This window comes from Amia ocellicauda, chromosome 2 (assembly GCF_036373705.1).
Source record: "Amia ocellicauda isolate fAmiCal2 chromosome 2, fAmiCal2.hap1, whole genome shotgun sequence".
In the NCBI taxonomy this organism is placed as follows: Eukaryota; Metazoa; Chordata; class Actinopteri; order Amiiformes; family Amiidae; genus Amia; species Amia ocellicauda.
In genome coordinates, this window is record NC_089851.1 from 42,073,103 (window position 1) to 42,090,494 (window position 17,392).

General features: G+C 38.5%; 1 pseudogene; it reads left to right on the forward strand.

Moving 5' to 3' along the window:
• The first annotated feature begins 10,886 nt into the window (after window positions 1-10,886).
• LOC136713096 (uncharacterized) lies at window positions 10,887-13,815 on the forward strand (annotated as a pseudogene).
• The last annotated feature ends 3,577 nt before the right edge of the window (window positions 13,816-17,392 follow it).

The following is a 17,392-nucleotide window of genomic DNA, read 5'->3' on the forward strand; positions in this document are numbered from 1 at the left end:
GATAAAACAATAAACTGGTTGGTCTGTTTGGTCTGATGCTACTACAATTCATTCAGTGTTCAGGTGTGGTTAAATAATGAAAGCCCAAGTTACCTCACATCTTGAGAGAGCAGTGTTTTCTATCATCTGGGAAATCTTGGTCAATTTCTCAGTTGTGCACCATCTGTGGAACTCAGCAGCAACTTTGATGCCTATACACACATTCAAAGGTCAAAAGATAAAGATGTTTCAATGACTCGCAGCGATGTCATTCATTATCATTAAGTAAACAGTACATTTGCCTTCGCTATATCTATCTGTGATGCTTTTTACTGTTTATGCAGGTTGCACTGCTTTTCAACAAAGGAGCAGTAGTATATTAGTAGTGTATAGATCTCACATCATTCAGATTCTCCTTCTGGCTTTAAGGGCAACTTTCCACCACAGAGCTTTTGTAATAAATTTGTAAAATCCTTGTTTTTACCAGTGATTTTCCATTATTCAGAATTGTGCGGTCAGTGAATTGTTTTGCTGGATGTGCTGATATGATATACTGTGGATCATAAATCGAAAATTTGACGAGTGCTGGCAAACACCGTTTATAAAGTTTTACATGTAAATAAATCCTGGGAAATATTTTAAAGTTAAGGCTAGTGGTCCTGTGAATAAAACTGAAGACTAAGATCCATAAATCCACAATTTCTTTAAAGCAGTAGTTATTCTCCTGAAGCAACACATGAAACAAAACAAGATCTGAGATTCATGTGAATATCATCCTCTTCAAAGCTTCCTTATTCTGATGACAAAACTAGGTAATAATTTGACATAATTTGCTAGTTATTTATATAAATAACAAAAAGGTTGAGAAAATCTTTCTACAAGTATTTTAAACCATTCTAAGATTCATAAAACTTAATGACCAATTTCCTTTGCCACTGTGTAATTGCCTGGCTTCTAAACTGCAGCCAATTCAAAACAAGACATGAAAAAATAAAAAAGGAACTTATTAGGGAACTGGAAGATAAATCATATTAGCTTAATTAAACTATATTAACATTTTTGTAGAGTTTGAATAAAAAAACGGACTCAATGAAAACAAGTTTTTCTTTGAAAAGACAATTTATGGAGATTTATTAACATTTTAAGAACCTGCAGAATTTCATTACCTAACATCTTTATTAGAATCTTTACAACCATACATAATGAAAGACCTAATAAAAGATTTAATAAATGGACTTCTGTTTAAAGTCAAATGGATTTGGCAGAGGCAGAAGGCTTGAGAGAGAGAGAGAGAGTGAGAGAGAGAGAGAGAGAGAGAGGACTCAGAAGTCCATTATGGAATGAAAATTCCAAGCACTGTCAGGAATGGATTAAGTATATAAGAATGAATCTGGTTTCAATTAAAAATAATGAAGCATTACATTATTTTAAGCCAGTCAGTTTAACTAAATGCTTGGATACATGAGTGAGGGCTTGCATTATACAACATGGTTGACCATTATCTTAATATCAGAGAGATATTACACATACGTACATGTATATTTTTTTAAACCATCCTTGACTTTGTTCAATTATACACACACACCCTTCAAATTAACACCATATTTTGCCTTAAGACCTTAAGCCTGTATTGATAGCTTCACACATTGATCTGCTCCTTGTGTGCCCAGACATAGATAAACAACAATATATAGCAGAAAGACCAAGAGAATGGTCAAAACATATCATTTAAAGATAAACTGGATGCATCTTCAGCAGTTAGAGGCCTACATTAACATCTTACTGAAAACTGAGTGTCATACACGTAGGTCAAAATCTGTTTTAGATTATTTACTGATTTACATAGGTTTCTTGCTCAGTATATTCCATTTATCCATGTTCCATGGTTTTATAAGAAGGGAGTAAAATCTTTCATGGTGAGAACATGGTGATTACAAACATTCTCTCTGTGACCGTAGTTATACAGACCCCTCCCCTTGTAATAAAAATACATAAATATAAATAAAAACATGTTAAAAATTAGATTTGTGAGCAGTTGCAATTTGTATTATCTTAACATAATTTAAACTTTTAATCTGCCTTTTGTGTCCATGACCTTCAGGTTTCTCGCTGTACCATGAACAACTACCTTAGGGGGGAAAAAAAAGGGATAAGAAAAATCTGCGAGCCCAGATGTTACAGCTGCGTTTCAGAGGAAAATCAGTGGCTGCCTTTTGCCCTTTGAATGAAAGCAGCTGTTACCTTCATCAGCACCTTTCGGAGGCGAGTTTGAGTGATTCATACAGCGGCCTTCACAGTGCACCCTACATGCAGCCTGTTGCATTACTGCAGTGGTCTACAGCTGAGGTGCCGATTATCATAGAAATCATCTGAAATGAGTTTCCTGACACATGGAGCAGGAGGCAGGGACAAGAGCCACACTACACTGCAGAGAATTGGCTGATAAGATACGTTTGCCGTGCCGATCTGCACCCACTTAATCAAAAGCAAGGTAGATATTAAGGAGTGAATCCTGATCTTAACAAGGAGGTCAAACTGACCATTTGGTATGTATTGAGGATTGGCAAAGGGCAAATGCATTTCCAAAGAGGTCCCTACAGGATGCCCTTGCATAAAAATAAAATGTACAAGAAGGTCAGGCAAATCAGTATCTGAAGATACTTTGGTGTCTGCATGTGATTACTTTTTGCATGATATTGATAAAACTTGTTTAACACACTACAGCCAATGTAATAAGCTTTGCTGTAGGATTTCCAATGTCAAAGATGGGTGGATGAGCGGACAGCTCCACCTTCTTAAGATCCATCCACTGGTCTCTTCTGCAAAATCATCAGAATAAAATAATCATACATAAGTATATATATATATATATATATATATATATATATATATATATATTGGGTTCCCAGAGAGCTGCACCTGACTGTCCGAGTCCCTGGGAGGGAGGTCTGGAGGTGTGGCAATTCGCACACGAGTGACTCCTCTGGCTGCTCAGGGGACCTACAAGTTCAGGGTGTTCTAGCTGCTCCATCTGCACCAAACCCTACAGGCATTCTGGCCTGGCAGTGCCAAAAATAGTGGCTGGGGTTGCACAGCATTAGAGGACGTGCACTTCATCTCATCCTTCTAAAGGCAACACGGCGAGTCTTGGCAGTGAGCCCAGACCAGTGACTGACAATTCCAGATTGGGCTGGAGAAGGGAGGGAAAAAATCTCAATGCTTCCCAGTTAAAGCTGTCTTCATTTTAAAGGAGGCATCTTGGTACTCACAGCGCTGGACTTATTTGCTCTCTGTGGGCTGCTGATGCCAACTGAAAGTTGCAGGCTTCTTCCTTCGTCAGATAAATCCCAATACCAAAACTCATTTCACAAAACCTGCCGAAAAAAACAAAAAACATCTCTTCTCCTGTTATCCCTGTGAAGCATCTCTCTCCCCTGGGGTGGCTAATTTCCAATGTAATAATCTGTTTAAACACAACTTATCATTATTGATCCAGTGTTAAAAGCTATTTACAATTAAACCCCTGGGCCTGAAGACTGATGTGCTCCTCATGCTCTCTAATTTATTTCAAATTCAGTTTCCCTGCCCAGAGGGGCCCGTCTTGTTGCAAGACACCAATAAAACGTGTGTTTATAGCAAAGAATATTGTTCAGATTGACACTTAGGGATACACAACATCTTACTCTGCATGCAGCTCTTTTTTTCTTCTCCCCCCACCTAAATCTGGTCCCAGCAACTTTTCCAGGTAATTAAAGCTCAAATCATGGGTTGTCAGATCTCATCATTATACGCCGTATCTCCCAGACATGCCTGGCTTATCAGTTTCTTATTGATCTGTACAGGAACAGAGTTAAGGAAATTGTTTTCATCTCCGTGGTAGGACATCGCAGTCAAAGGACAGCTGCTCTGTTCCATCTCAAGTGGAGATTTTTGACAGAATAACAAAATGACCGCTTTCTGTTTTTCCTCAGCTGACAGGAAGCATTAGCTTTAAATGCTGATCACAGACAAATGACAAAAACATTTTTTACATTAAATTCACAATAGAAAATTCACTTTGGTTTATTTTTAAAAAGCATACAAATATCTAACCACATTAGAGATAATCTTGGAGGGCGAGTGTCATTTGCATCTTCTGTTATTTTCTTCTTGTGAAGTAAAAAGGTATGACCTTCAAATTTGGGTTTAAGAACAGGATGGGATTTTTTTTTTGTATGTTGCAGGTTAAAGACTTATTCAAATGCAATTAAGTAGTACTTAGATTTCCTTTTATCTTAGAGTTTATCGGTATGATCAACAGATCAACAGTCCGACAGAAACAATAAAATGAAAGATAAAGGTATGCATGGTAAACATCCCTCATAAAGTAAAACACCTGGTTTAAAAATTATGTAATAAACAATGATTTTGAGAATTTGTATTGTATTTGTTTATTTATTCATATTTGATGTGACAATTCACAGATATGTTTTCTTAATTTGTTGAACACCGATTCAGCCTGAAGTAAACTACAGGTTCCACTTGATTGACCTGAGTTAAGGCAGTAGGGAGGGGAGGGTGGGTGGCGTGGGGGCAGTGACTTTTGACTGCAGCTCCACAGAAATCAATGGAAACCAGATGCTCTCCTGGTCAAATGTAAATGCAGGTGATAGGTAACTCTAATGCATTACTATGTATGTAAAAATAGCAAGTTGATGCTTGATCCTTGTGGGTGTAGAAAAGGCAAAGTGTCAGTGACAGAAGAAAGTGTGAAGTGCATGCAGTGCAACATCAGAAACACGAGGCAGACAGGTGAAAATCATAATTTAAAAAAACAAAAAGAAACAAGGATTTTTGAGAAACGGATGAACAGAAGAGGACAGAGGGATGCATGTAAGTAGTTTCTACAGTGTGGGCTGGGCAGTGGTGCACGTGGTGATACAGTTAACCAAATGGACAGATTATATAATCCTCTTCTTCCTGCAACCTCAATGTCATGGCTGGCTGTGAGCGCTCTCTGCAGACCTCTGACTGACTGTCCTAAGTTTAATTTAGCGTATAATGGCACGAGGCTCCAGATCCCAGGAAAAAGACAAAAAATGCTTAGAGGCCTACATGGGTCTCAGCAAAAATAATATAAAATACATAATTCCACCCCTGCATTAGATTAATCACTTTGGGGGGAAAAAAGATGTCACAAACTCTTAGTAGGAACAATAAGCAGGAATTATGTTCACATGCCAAACAGCAGGTAGTGCAGGATCTATGATATAGCCTGGAAGTGTGCAACAGTAAACACATTCATCTTGAGAATCCCTGCAAATACTGCTTCTGAACCAAAGTCGAGTTCAGCTATTTTACCAATTAGAGGTGTCAGAGTAGCGAACACATCTATTCTTGAATGATATGGTACGTCTGGAAGAAATCTTATGGTCAGTTTATACCAAACACTGCAAGTATTAAATAAGTTGAGTGTGACACAAAACAGCTTCTCTCTATTTACTTTAGTAGCAATTTATTTCAATGTATTAAGGAGCTATGGGGCAACATTCTCAACCTCTTAGGAACACTTAAGTGGGGAAAAAACACCTTCACTTGTACTTGTTTTTTATAACTTAAAAGAACAACAACTGCTGAGTGGTCAGCATTACACAAAAAATTGAGTTTAATGATTCCGGAGTGCAGTACGAAAAAATACCAATAGCCCATCTTACCCAAACATTGTAATAACCTGGAACAGTATGACATTGTGCAACACAAATGTGTAGGCTCTAGGGTATGTTGACAAAACATTGTAAAAATGAACTTTCTAAAACTACATTCCACAGAAACAATTTTCACACATAACAAAATACAGAGAATTAAATGTTTGTTAAATGAACAAAATATAATATATATATGCATGCACTGATATTTATTGTAAATATGGAGATGGACCTGTGAAATCTCCCCCTGAGTGTACTCCTTTCCACTTCAGAGGGCAGACAAGGACTTTCCTAATCTTCATTGCTTCTGTTACTTTGCCTGAAGGGAATCCATGGACATCTAGAGATTTATTTTCTCTATTATCCTGTAGTTTTTGTTTTTCTTTCTCCCTTCCGTTCCTAATGTTTCATTTTACTTTTTGTATTAGTAACACAAGCTTTGTTGATTTCAATGTGGCATCTCTGCGAAGGGTGTTATACCAAATAAAGATTTTACAAATCAGAAAACATAAACAAAACCATGTAGTCAGGGCAATATGCCACAATATTCTTCTCCTGTCTTATTCGACAGAACTAAAACCTTACAGTGCATCAACCCACACAAACAATTAGAGATTGGTGTTTCAGGAAGTGTCAACAGGAGACAGGCTCACATTGATGTATTACTGTTTAATGAGCTGCACCATTTATTGCTGTGAAAACAAGTTTTATTTTCTGCATGATTCTTTTGATTATTAAGGTATACACATGGTTAATACATTGATATTGTTGTTGTTTTCCTGGATTTTCTGGAGTTATTTTTATTATGATTGTGTAGAATTGTGTACGATTTTTTTGACACAAATACAAACCTTTATAGACTGTCTGAAAACCTCTGGCACAAACTAAATATTTAAAGAGATCAACGTTTCATTTACTGTGCGGCATACCATATATACTCATGTTTCCTGTTACTTTATATCATATTCAAGTAAATCTTGTAATAAAGATTCACTGATTAAAATAAATTCACTCTATCACTCATAATATAATCTCATTGATTTAGAAGATTTTAGCTGTAATGGCTTTTTCAGTGACAGCAGGTGTTCTGCATTAACCTTTCTGCCTCTGAATTCATGGGAAATGAATTTCTTTCAAAATCTCCTGGTCAAATGACCTGCTCCTGACATTAAAGAAATTGCAATTTCTATTTATGGTGCCAGTGCCATTACGATGAGAGGGGAGCCAAATAGAACATGCATGTCAGAAAGTTTATTGTAGTGCGTCTGTATGGTAAAGAGGAAAAAAAAAAAAAACTCTGAAGACAAGGCACCACCCAAAGTGTTTGATAAGTCATATGATCAGAGAGGTAATAAGTTGACCTGTGTCACTGTAAAACCAGCGATATTAACAGGAGAGGCTACCAGGCAGATCTGAGGTGTGGTAGCAAGAATGTACCACACCTCACACTTTATGCTCCAGCTAACACTTCTAAGAGGGCATACTAATGTAAGGAAATCACTATCTCAGATGAAGAGTTTCCAATGGTAAAAGCTACAGTTATAATTAAGTTCATCAGGGGTGACAAGAGTTTTAAGGGGTAATTTGAGAGACATGACATTCACCATAATAGCAAGGAAATTAGGCTGCTTTAAACATTGCTGTGCTGAATACAATGCCTAACACAGGGGAGGACATGTATGACCCATTGTCCTTTGTAGTTAAATAATAAATAAAAAATACACTTATTTCTGGAATAACTACAATGTGAAGTGATCTGGTAGCAGTGAAGAAGTTTTCTTTTTTACAAATCCAGTCTGTGACACACACGCTCCTTTAGTGGTGTGCAGTGAGTGTGGAATCACAAAGTTGTTGATCTGACGGATCCTGCTGACAACATTCAAAGAGTCAGTGGTTTATAATGATGTAGAAAGGAAGCACAAAGGCTTGTGCTACGAACCACATAGTCAAAGCTGACTAACTTGGTTCCTTCCAGAAATGGCTGAATTAACTACTAGAAAACTAAGAAACACAATGTAAAAAAGAGAGGGAAACTGGAATTTGACCATCATGCCAGATTGTAGATATAAATAATCAATTAGAACACAACTGCCAGACAGAGTTTTGACAGTGTGCATATGAGCATATGTATGTATGCACTTTTATCTGCTTTGTTTTAATTAAAAGTGGTAACACTTGATATTACGATGTCATTAATAAATGATTGGTAAATAGTTTATAAAAAAGTTAGGAACTATTAATAATTCAATTTATAAATTATCAATAAAACTTTATAAGATATGATTCATCAGCAGCTCCCAAAACTCATTTAAAAAATGTAATTATAAATCATATATTATAAAGGTTTATTGATAAATTATAAATTGAATTATTAATTAATTAATTAATTAATAACTGTTTTATAACCTATTTACCAATACATTATTAATCACACCATAATATAAAGTGTTACTGACAAACATAGGTCTATACACCGATTCATTATTTAAAGTATATAAAGACAAATAGGGAAAGTTTCAGGATAATGCTACTATCTAGTGACAACCCTAGTGCTAGGGTTGTATATTGATGTGACACAGTTTAGTTATTGTCTGTGTACCTTGCTCTGGGGCAATTGGGCCACAAGGCCTGCTCCCTTGTTACTTCCTTTGCCGGTGGTAAGGGTGTCCCAATACCTTAATAATAACACAAGAGTACACTTTTGTCGTACTGAAGTCCGAGATTTCCTTTTGTTAAAGGCAGAGGCAAGTGCAAATATTACATATTGTTAGGTAATTTAACCAGCAAATGTTCTGTAAAATTAATCTAATTAATTATTCAATATATGATTATAAATGTACATCACTAAAGCATTTCAGTACCTATCAATAATTGTCATGGATTACTATTACGTATTTATGTATGTATGTATGTACAGTGGCTATACATACATACAGATTATATTTTTCACTTTGACATTATGGACATTTTCTGTGTTGTCAGTGTTGATCAGATTAAATCCATTCTGATTTAATGTTGTAACATAATGAAATGTGAAAAAGTCCAAGGCAGGTGAATACTTTGAGAGCCACTGTATTTATTTATAAGCAGATGCCCTGATCCATTTTTCAAAACATTACAAAATACATTAAGATAAGCATATGTTCTGATGCATATGAGCTAAAAAAAAGTACAAAATAGTAGAATTATTGCTTTCAATTGATTAATTAATAAAACAGTTATCTAATTATATTATATACTGTAAGTGAGCAGATACATTTTAAATATATTATTTTCACAAAAAATAGGGACAGAGGTATACATTTCATAATGTATCCAGCTGTGTGCAACAAACATTGCCGTTCACAGGGGAAACAAATGGCATGCAGCTGGGATTGGATTGAGCGCTGTGATTGAGGTGTTACATTGAGCATTTTTCACTGCTTCCTGTACCCTACTCCCTCGTTCACTCCAGTGCACACTCTGCTACACCAGTAAAATGTCACACTATGTTTACACTTACCAAAGGGAATAGGGAGCAAGAGAGCAGTTTGGGATGCAGCCTAAGAGGACAGATGTCTCAGACCTGAAATTGTACAAGGCTGAATGACACATTATATAGACAGAAGCATACCTAACTTAACTGGATTTATTAATTGTGATAGCTCTCATTAACTGTGTTTACATGCATGAGAGTACCAGGGCCTACTTCTGTGGAATTGCTGAGACTACACAGACAGGCTGATTCTGTATCAAGTTCAGCAACTCAGTTGAGCTAATATAGTGCAATAAAGGACCTGGGCAAAGAGCACAGCTAAGTACACTGCCCAGCAGTCAGTCAAGAGCAGTCTATTGAAGAGAGTGCCACATCTCTGCAAAGACTACAAATTGCAAGACTATTCTGATTGAGAGCCATACATATGCATACATTTGATATTCTTTTAATACATGTTTCTGGGATTTTATTTGATTATTCTCATCTGTCTGATCACAATGGTTTCACCTCCAAAAAAAGAAAACGGAACAGAACAATAGTGCAATAGTGCATAAACAGTGCAATAGTAACAACCTACTCCATCTGAAGCCAAGAAAATAGATAATGCAAGGTGTACTAATAACGTCTATTTGATATACTGCCAAAGGTCATTGGGAACACTCACATCTTTTCTTTTTTTTTGTACATGGAAGACCAACTCTGACCGAGGTGTCATTTACAGTGGTACCATGTATTATAACCATATACAATCAACAAAAACATAGACTTAAAATAGATTTTAAAAAATTAAAAACACTAAGAATAACACACATAATTCAAAGTAAAATGGTCACTCAACAGCTGTTTAAAAAGTGATATAGACACAGTGGTCTTCAACTTCAGGGTCTCCTGCAGAGCATTCCATGAATGGGAGGCCTTGACAGTGAATTAAATTTTCCCTATCTCAGAATGTGCCCGTGGTACCTCTAGTATCAGCCAATCCTGTGAGCGCAATGCATAGGTGCTTATTCTCCATCTCAATTTTAATGAGAGATAATTAGATACTTTCTGCAAGACAGTTTTATAAACAGGCCCTTCTAGAAGATTAGGAATCCCAACCAACAAAAGTGTATAATAGATAATGGTGTGTACAAAAGCTTGCACCAGTGATAGAACGTAATGCTGCATGATAGACTGAGTGTAAACTTTTTTGCATATAAAAGTATGAATACTGTATAAAGTATATCACCATAGTCCAGTACAGACATAAAGGTGGCCTGCACAATTTCCCTTCTATGTCTATAAAAAAAAAAAAATCTGATTTTAAAAAACAGTTTGTCATCTAACCAAATGCCAAGGTATTTGTATGAAGGGACACATTCTAAAACTGAATTGTCCAGGGTTGTAATTTAAAATGTTTCCAAACCAATACTTCTAGACCATAAGAAAACTATATACTTTGCTTTGTTTCCATTTAAAGCCAATCTAAGATCAATAAAGGAATTTTGTAAAATTTGGAAATCAGAGTGCAAGTGCAAAAATGCTTGAGCAACGGATGGCGCTGCCGTATATAAAACTGTATCATCAGCATAAAAATTGAATTTACAGTTTCACACAGAGTTACAAATATCATTTATATACAAGGCAAACAGTAAAGGCCCCAAGATCGATCCCTGGGGAACTCCTGTATGAACAGCAATAATCTAAGGAAGATTTTGACGTTGTAGCCTAGGAACACAATTTAAGCAGGTAAGAAAGCATGTATGGACATGGCACTCATCTACTTCTCCATGACCAACTTGTGTCCAGTGAGTAATACAGTAAAGCTGACAAAAATCTCTGAGCTTGACGATATCATTCTGTTACCGCTATAACATCCCGCCTCTGCGACAGAAACTTTTACCAGGCGCAGATTAAATACAGCTGCACGGCCAGTTTGCAAATACTGCTGTGCACTGTGACTGCTTTTCTGGAGACAATAATGGTATAACACTCCGTACAAGAATGTCTCTGTAGGTACCTGTGTTTTATCCAGCTCACCAAGAGGGATCATGTTGTTTTCAACCTTTAAACCTGTCAGCCCTTCCCCTGATTAATTTTTCTTGTACATTTATTGAATGCGGGTAGCGGAATCCAATTAGTGTCTTTTCTGTCTTTTGTGGCAGGCTACCTTAAATCTGCCTCCAAAAAAACTAGAATCCTATTAGCACAAAGTAACCGCCTCTGTATTTTATACCATGGCTTTTATGGGCCTTCCAATGTCACAGCATCAAAGGAATCTTGTCTGTACATGAATCTCGGCCTGGCAGAACCTTCAACCCTATTATCCAGGTGAAGAGCCCTTCCTCAGCTATTTGTATCTGGCAGTGTCTCGCTCCATTACCCCCTGCTTTGTAGTAGTTCTTTATCATCAGCCTTGCCTTGAAATCTTCCCTGGCTACATCTGTAAACTTGTAACTTGACGCATTCCAAAGTAGGGAACATTAAACTTTTGCCTAATTACTTTTTTCTCAAAAGCACCGCAATGCCAATGACAGAATTAATTCAAAGAGTTGTAGGGAAAAATAAGCGTGTTATTTATTTTTTCCTGTAAGATTCGTTTTGGCAGGAGGATTTCCTCCATGATGCTGTATGTTTCATTTATACTGCATGATGAGCAATAGACAGAAATGGTGAAAACAAAAAACAAAGAATCAAAATTGTCAAGAAATGCTTCCATTTGGTTATGGGACAAAGTAATTTTCCATTAATGTGGTAGGTGATGTGATAAGTGATAAGTGAGTAAGTGATGCCCCTTGCTTGATTTTAATTGCACTGCATGAACTTTTATGAAATGTATATTCTACTGTTTAAAATCCATGTGTCCCTGATTTACAAAGCAACCAAACACTTCTAATTCATTAGCAGAAGATTGTCTCAACTAATTCATATATTGTTACTCACAATACCCAGATTACACAGTTGCATCCCATGGATTTGAATGGGAGAGAAGGCCAAGTACAGTGTATTAGGGTGATGTACTGTGGCAGGAGTTGAAAAATGTGAGTTGCAGTTATTGTTCAGTTTAAAGCGTGTGCTGCCTGTTACAATTTGTAATAGAAGTGGGGAAAATAAGAACCAGATTAGCCATTCTTCACGCTTTACATTTGCAATTTAAAGTTGGATTTTATCTTGGGGAAAGATAGAAAACTGTAATACAGTGGGGATACAACAAATAATCTGAAATGAATTTCAAGCTTTGAGTTTTTTTCCCATTCAGTCACTGACTGTGCTAAGCTGTATTTTTACATTCATTAAGTGCTTCCACACAGCTCACTCCACTGAGACATCTCCTGGCAGTCACTGACTCCCTCAGCTGTGCTCGGGCGGCCTCCCTCTCCTCAGTCCTCATCCTCCTTGACCTCTCTGCAGCATTTGACACCGTTGATCACTCCATCCTCCTCTCCTGCCTCGCTGACCTTGGAATCTCTGGGACTGCTCTCACCTGGTTCTCCTCCTACCTCAGTGACCGGTCCTACCAAGTGACATGGCGAGGCTCCTCATCCACCCCCCAACCTCTCCTCACAGGGTTAGGGTTGGGGTTGGGGTTGGGGTTGGGGTTAGGGTTAGGGTTAGGGTTTTAGGGTTTTAGGGTTAGGGTTAGGGTGACCCCTAACCCTGACCTTGGGATCTCTGGGACTGCTCTCACCTGGTTCTCCTCCCTACCTCAGTGACCGGTCCTACCAAGTGACATGGCGAGGCTCCTCATCCACTACCCAACCTCTCCTTACAGGCGTTCCTCAAGGCTCAGTCCTGGGCCCGCTCCTGTTCTCTCTCTATACTCGCTCCCTGGGCCCCCTCATCACTTCCCATGGTTTCTCCTACCACTTCTACGCTGATGATGCCCAGATCTTCCTGTCTTTTCCCTCTTCTGACCCTCTCATCCCCTCTCACATCTCTTCCTGCTTGTCTGCTATTTCCACCTGGATGCACTCGCACCACCTCAAGCTCAACCTCTCCAAATCGGATCTCCTGTTTTTCCCCCACTCTTCCTCACCTTCTGCATCTCGATCTCCTTGGAATCCACCACACTCTCTCCTTCTTCTTCCGCTAAGAACCCAGGAGTCACCCTCGATCCTGCGCTCTCTTACACACAGCACATCACCACGCTGACACGCACCTTAAGATTCTTCCTGAGCAACATACGCCGGATCCGTCCCTTCCTCACCGACTACTCGACTCAGCTGCTCGTCCAGTCACTGGTCCTCTCCCGCCTGGACTACTGCAACTCCCTCCTGGCCGGCCTGCCTGTATCTACTTCCCACCGCTCCAGCTCATCCAGAACTCTGCGGCTCGTCTGGTATTCTCTCTACCCCGATTCGCACACACTACTCCACTGCTCCGCTCCCTCCACTGGCTCCCGATAGCGGCACGCATTCAGTTCAAGACTTTGACCCTCACCTACCGCTGTCTCGACCACACTGCACCAAGTTACCTTCAGACACTCGTCTCTCCGTACATCCCCTCCAGACCACTGCGCTCCTCCAGTGCCAGAAGACTAACTCTGCCTCCTCTCCACTCTCCTTCCTCCAGAGCCGCTCCTTTTCATCCCTGGCCCCTAAATGGTGGAACGACCTGCCCACCGAAGTCAAAACAGCAGAGTCCTTGACCTCATTCCGGCGCTTACTCAAGACGCATCTTTTCCGACAGTACTTGTAATACTAGTCCTCTATCCCTGCTAGATAGCACTTCACAGTTTTTATTATGCTTCTCACATTCTTGATTGTTTTTCTCCTTGCTCCCTTTCCCGTAGCCCTTGACTGTGACCCTACATCTTGAAAGCACTTAGCTTTCACCGTCCAGGATGTAGGACCTCACTTACTGTACTTGTGTAAATTGTAAATTGGAATTTGTTAAATGTATTATTTGGAATTGCTATGTTTTATTTAAATTGAATTTGTATTGATTGATGCCTTGTACTTAACTGTATTTTTGTACTTTGTTTGCTCTTATGTTGTAAGTCACCCTGGATAAGGGCATCTGCCAAGAAATAAAAAAAAAAAAAAATAATAATAATAATAATAATAATAATAATAATAATAATAATAATAATAAGTGGAAATTATAATTGAAAATTGTCAGTAATCAACCCCAAATGCACCCCACTTCTGCTCGACAAACTATGAATATCTGCTTCTAATGCACTCCACTATGGCAAGCCAAATTATCATTTAGAGATAGCTCTAAATGCATTTCAATATATCTTTAAATATTTCGAGACATCTCCAAATAATTTAAAGACATCTTTCAATCATTTAGAGATATCTGCAAACTATTTAGGGATATCTAAATAAGGTGCTTTTTAAAGATATCTCTAAATGATTTTCAGATATCTCTAAATCATTAAAAGATATCTGCAAATCATTTAGAGATATCTCTAATTGTACTTTTAAGTGAGATATCTTTAAATGATTTGCAGATATCTCTAATTGATTTAGAGATATCTTGAATTATTTTAAGATATCTTGAAATATTTGCAGATATTTTTAAATTATTTAGAGATATCTCGAAATATTATAGATATATTTAAATAAATTAGAGATATCTCGAAATGATAATTTAAATAAATTAGAGATATCTCTAAATGATAATTTGGCTTGCCATACTTTTCTTTTCGCATCCCACCTCCCCAGTCACCGGAACATGACTCATTCCTCTTAGTCGTGGTCATTCTCCCAGGCTGTTGTTCCCAAGTCAAACAAGTAGTGAAACAAGTAAAGCCAAATGCTTCATATCACTCATGCTAACATCAGACTGGGGTTGTAAACCAATTAAATTATGTTAATTGATTTGGATTCCTTGGGAGCTTTAGTTTGCATGCCCTGCTTACCACTGGATATTAAGCATACTGGCCAACTGTAAATATAATACATCTACCTATTGATACTACACCAATCGTTCTAATAACCTTGAATCTGTCTGAGTTGCCCCCTGCTTTTAGCTTGACATCAACTCTTAGCACACAGCTCAATACGGTATGAAGATTATAAGTGTAAATTTGGGGAAAGCACAGAAGAAATACATTTTCTTATTCTAGATGGAATATTCTCCATAGCTTCAAATATATTCATTATGTACAGCATTGGCTCTGATCATAAAATGCAGTAACAATTGCCAAACAGGTCATGACATTAAAATATTTTAGTCCAATAGATAAAAGCCATACACCTGTGTTCAGTCATGTTGCCACAATTAAACTACAGTATATTGCATATTCTCTACCACCAACAGACCTACCTACTGTTGATTTCACAATCTGTTACCTGACTTACCTATGATGTGGTCCAATGTGTACCATGGGGTTGTTTATGAAGATTGACCAAATAAACGTTGAAGTGGCCTTACCTGATAATATCCTAGAAGTTTCAAAGACTTGTGGGTGATGCATAATTAGAAGTTCGTTTTTATAACAATTCAGAAGAAGGCTGACAAAAGGGGACTAGATAATTACAAACCAGTCACCACAAAAGCAGGCAAGATTATTGAATGGGTAATACAATCTTAATTGGAGTTCTATATAGTTACGTTAAGTAGGGTTTAGATAAAGTAGGGCATCCACCTGGCCCCATAATCCTAGTGGACTTTGATTCAGAACAGGGTTTGAAACTTAACTTTTTGTTACCTAAAAAAAAAACTTAATCTTCAAGTCTTCAGCTTTGTAAGAAATGTAGGTGAGTACAGTTTTAAATTAAAGTCTACCAGTAGGTGACGACTGTTGTCTATTATGTTCAAAAAATTTTATTTGGTTGGTCCTCTTCGATGTTCTCCCACTTATACACCCCATATACTGCCAAAGCGTTGATCAAATAAATACACCATGTGAACTATAAATCAATGAATATATACAATAAAGTGTTCTCATTCTCATTATTCAGAAGGTATTTCCCTTGTATATGTGGGTAAAAATACTTCTCTGTTGATTTTTTTTTTTTCATAAATTAAGTTGCTTGGAGAAGTTAACGATTGGGGTTGCATTCAAAACTTGTTATCTGAGAAAGGACACACTGCCCAAAGGGGAGGGGTTTTAACTTGTTTCCATTAGAACCTCATCAAAACATCTTTCTATCAAAGCTGCCTATAGGCCCCTGTGTCATTCACTGAAACAGTCCCCTTCCTGTTTCCTGTTTGTATATAAAGTGAAGCCCACACAGGAATTTCCTCTTTGCCGGGAGCCTTGGACTACTGCATGACCTTGCAACCCTTTCTCAGATAACTGAGAATGCATTTGCAACCTGTTGTTATCTTTTGAGTCGGAATCACTGCCCAAGGGGGAGGGGTTACAGTATAACCAAACCATCGCAAGGGAGGAGGCAGTGAGCTGGTAAGGGAGCCTGCCCCGAGGCGTACCCACTAGGGGGGCTGAATCAGCTCTTGATAGAGGCCACAGGTGCCCCTTGTGGCCACATCTGGGCTGCCCAGAAGCGAAGACTGCAGTCACGCTGTACTGGGAACAGTAACTCAAGAATGGTGTGAAAAGTGGGGCAACAGAAGTAAATTCCTGTGTCCTTCGTTCACCACAATAGCAGTGGCCTCCCGCTCCACTAGCTCAGCTAAAGGTGGGGCCACAGATCTATTAGTGCAACACCATACAACGCAGGGCAACACTGCAAGCCTTGTGCCCTCCATGTAACACAGTAGCAGTGGCCTTCTGCTCCACTTGCACAGCTATGAGCGGGACACAGACCAACTGTGTAGAGATACAAAATCAATGAGCGGGGCAGCAAATCCTTGCGCCCTCCGCTTGACACTAGCGCAGGTAGGAGTGGGGCCACACACCTACTGTACAAAAGGACAGAATGAAAACAAAGCATGGCAACAATTCTTGTGCCCTCTGCATAACACAGTAACAGTGGACTCCTGCTCAACTAGTGCAGCCAGTAGCGAGGCCACAGACCTACTACACAAATTAACTGAAGAATCACAGTAGCCTCCAGCTCAACTTACGCCATTAGGAGCAGGCTGTAGTATTAATCAGAAAAACATACACACAGCAGGCTAGCCAAACACTGGATTAGCCTCTGCTGGATACAACAAGAATATACAGGGTAGCAACAGGAGACACTTGTTTAGCTACCGCACAGAACAGTAGCAATGACCCTCTGCTCCACTAGCATAGCTAGGAGCGAGATAGCAACAAGCTCTACTGATGCTGATATCAAGGAACTATATACAGAGCATGACGGCAGAGGTCAACTCGCAAGCACTCTGCTAATGACAGGAGCAGAGTCTCGCTCGA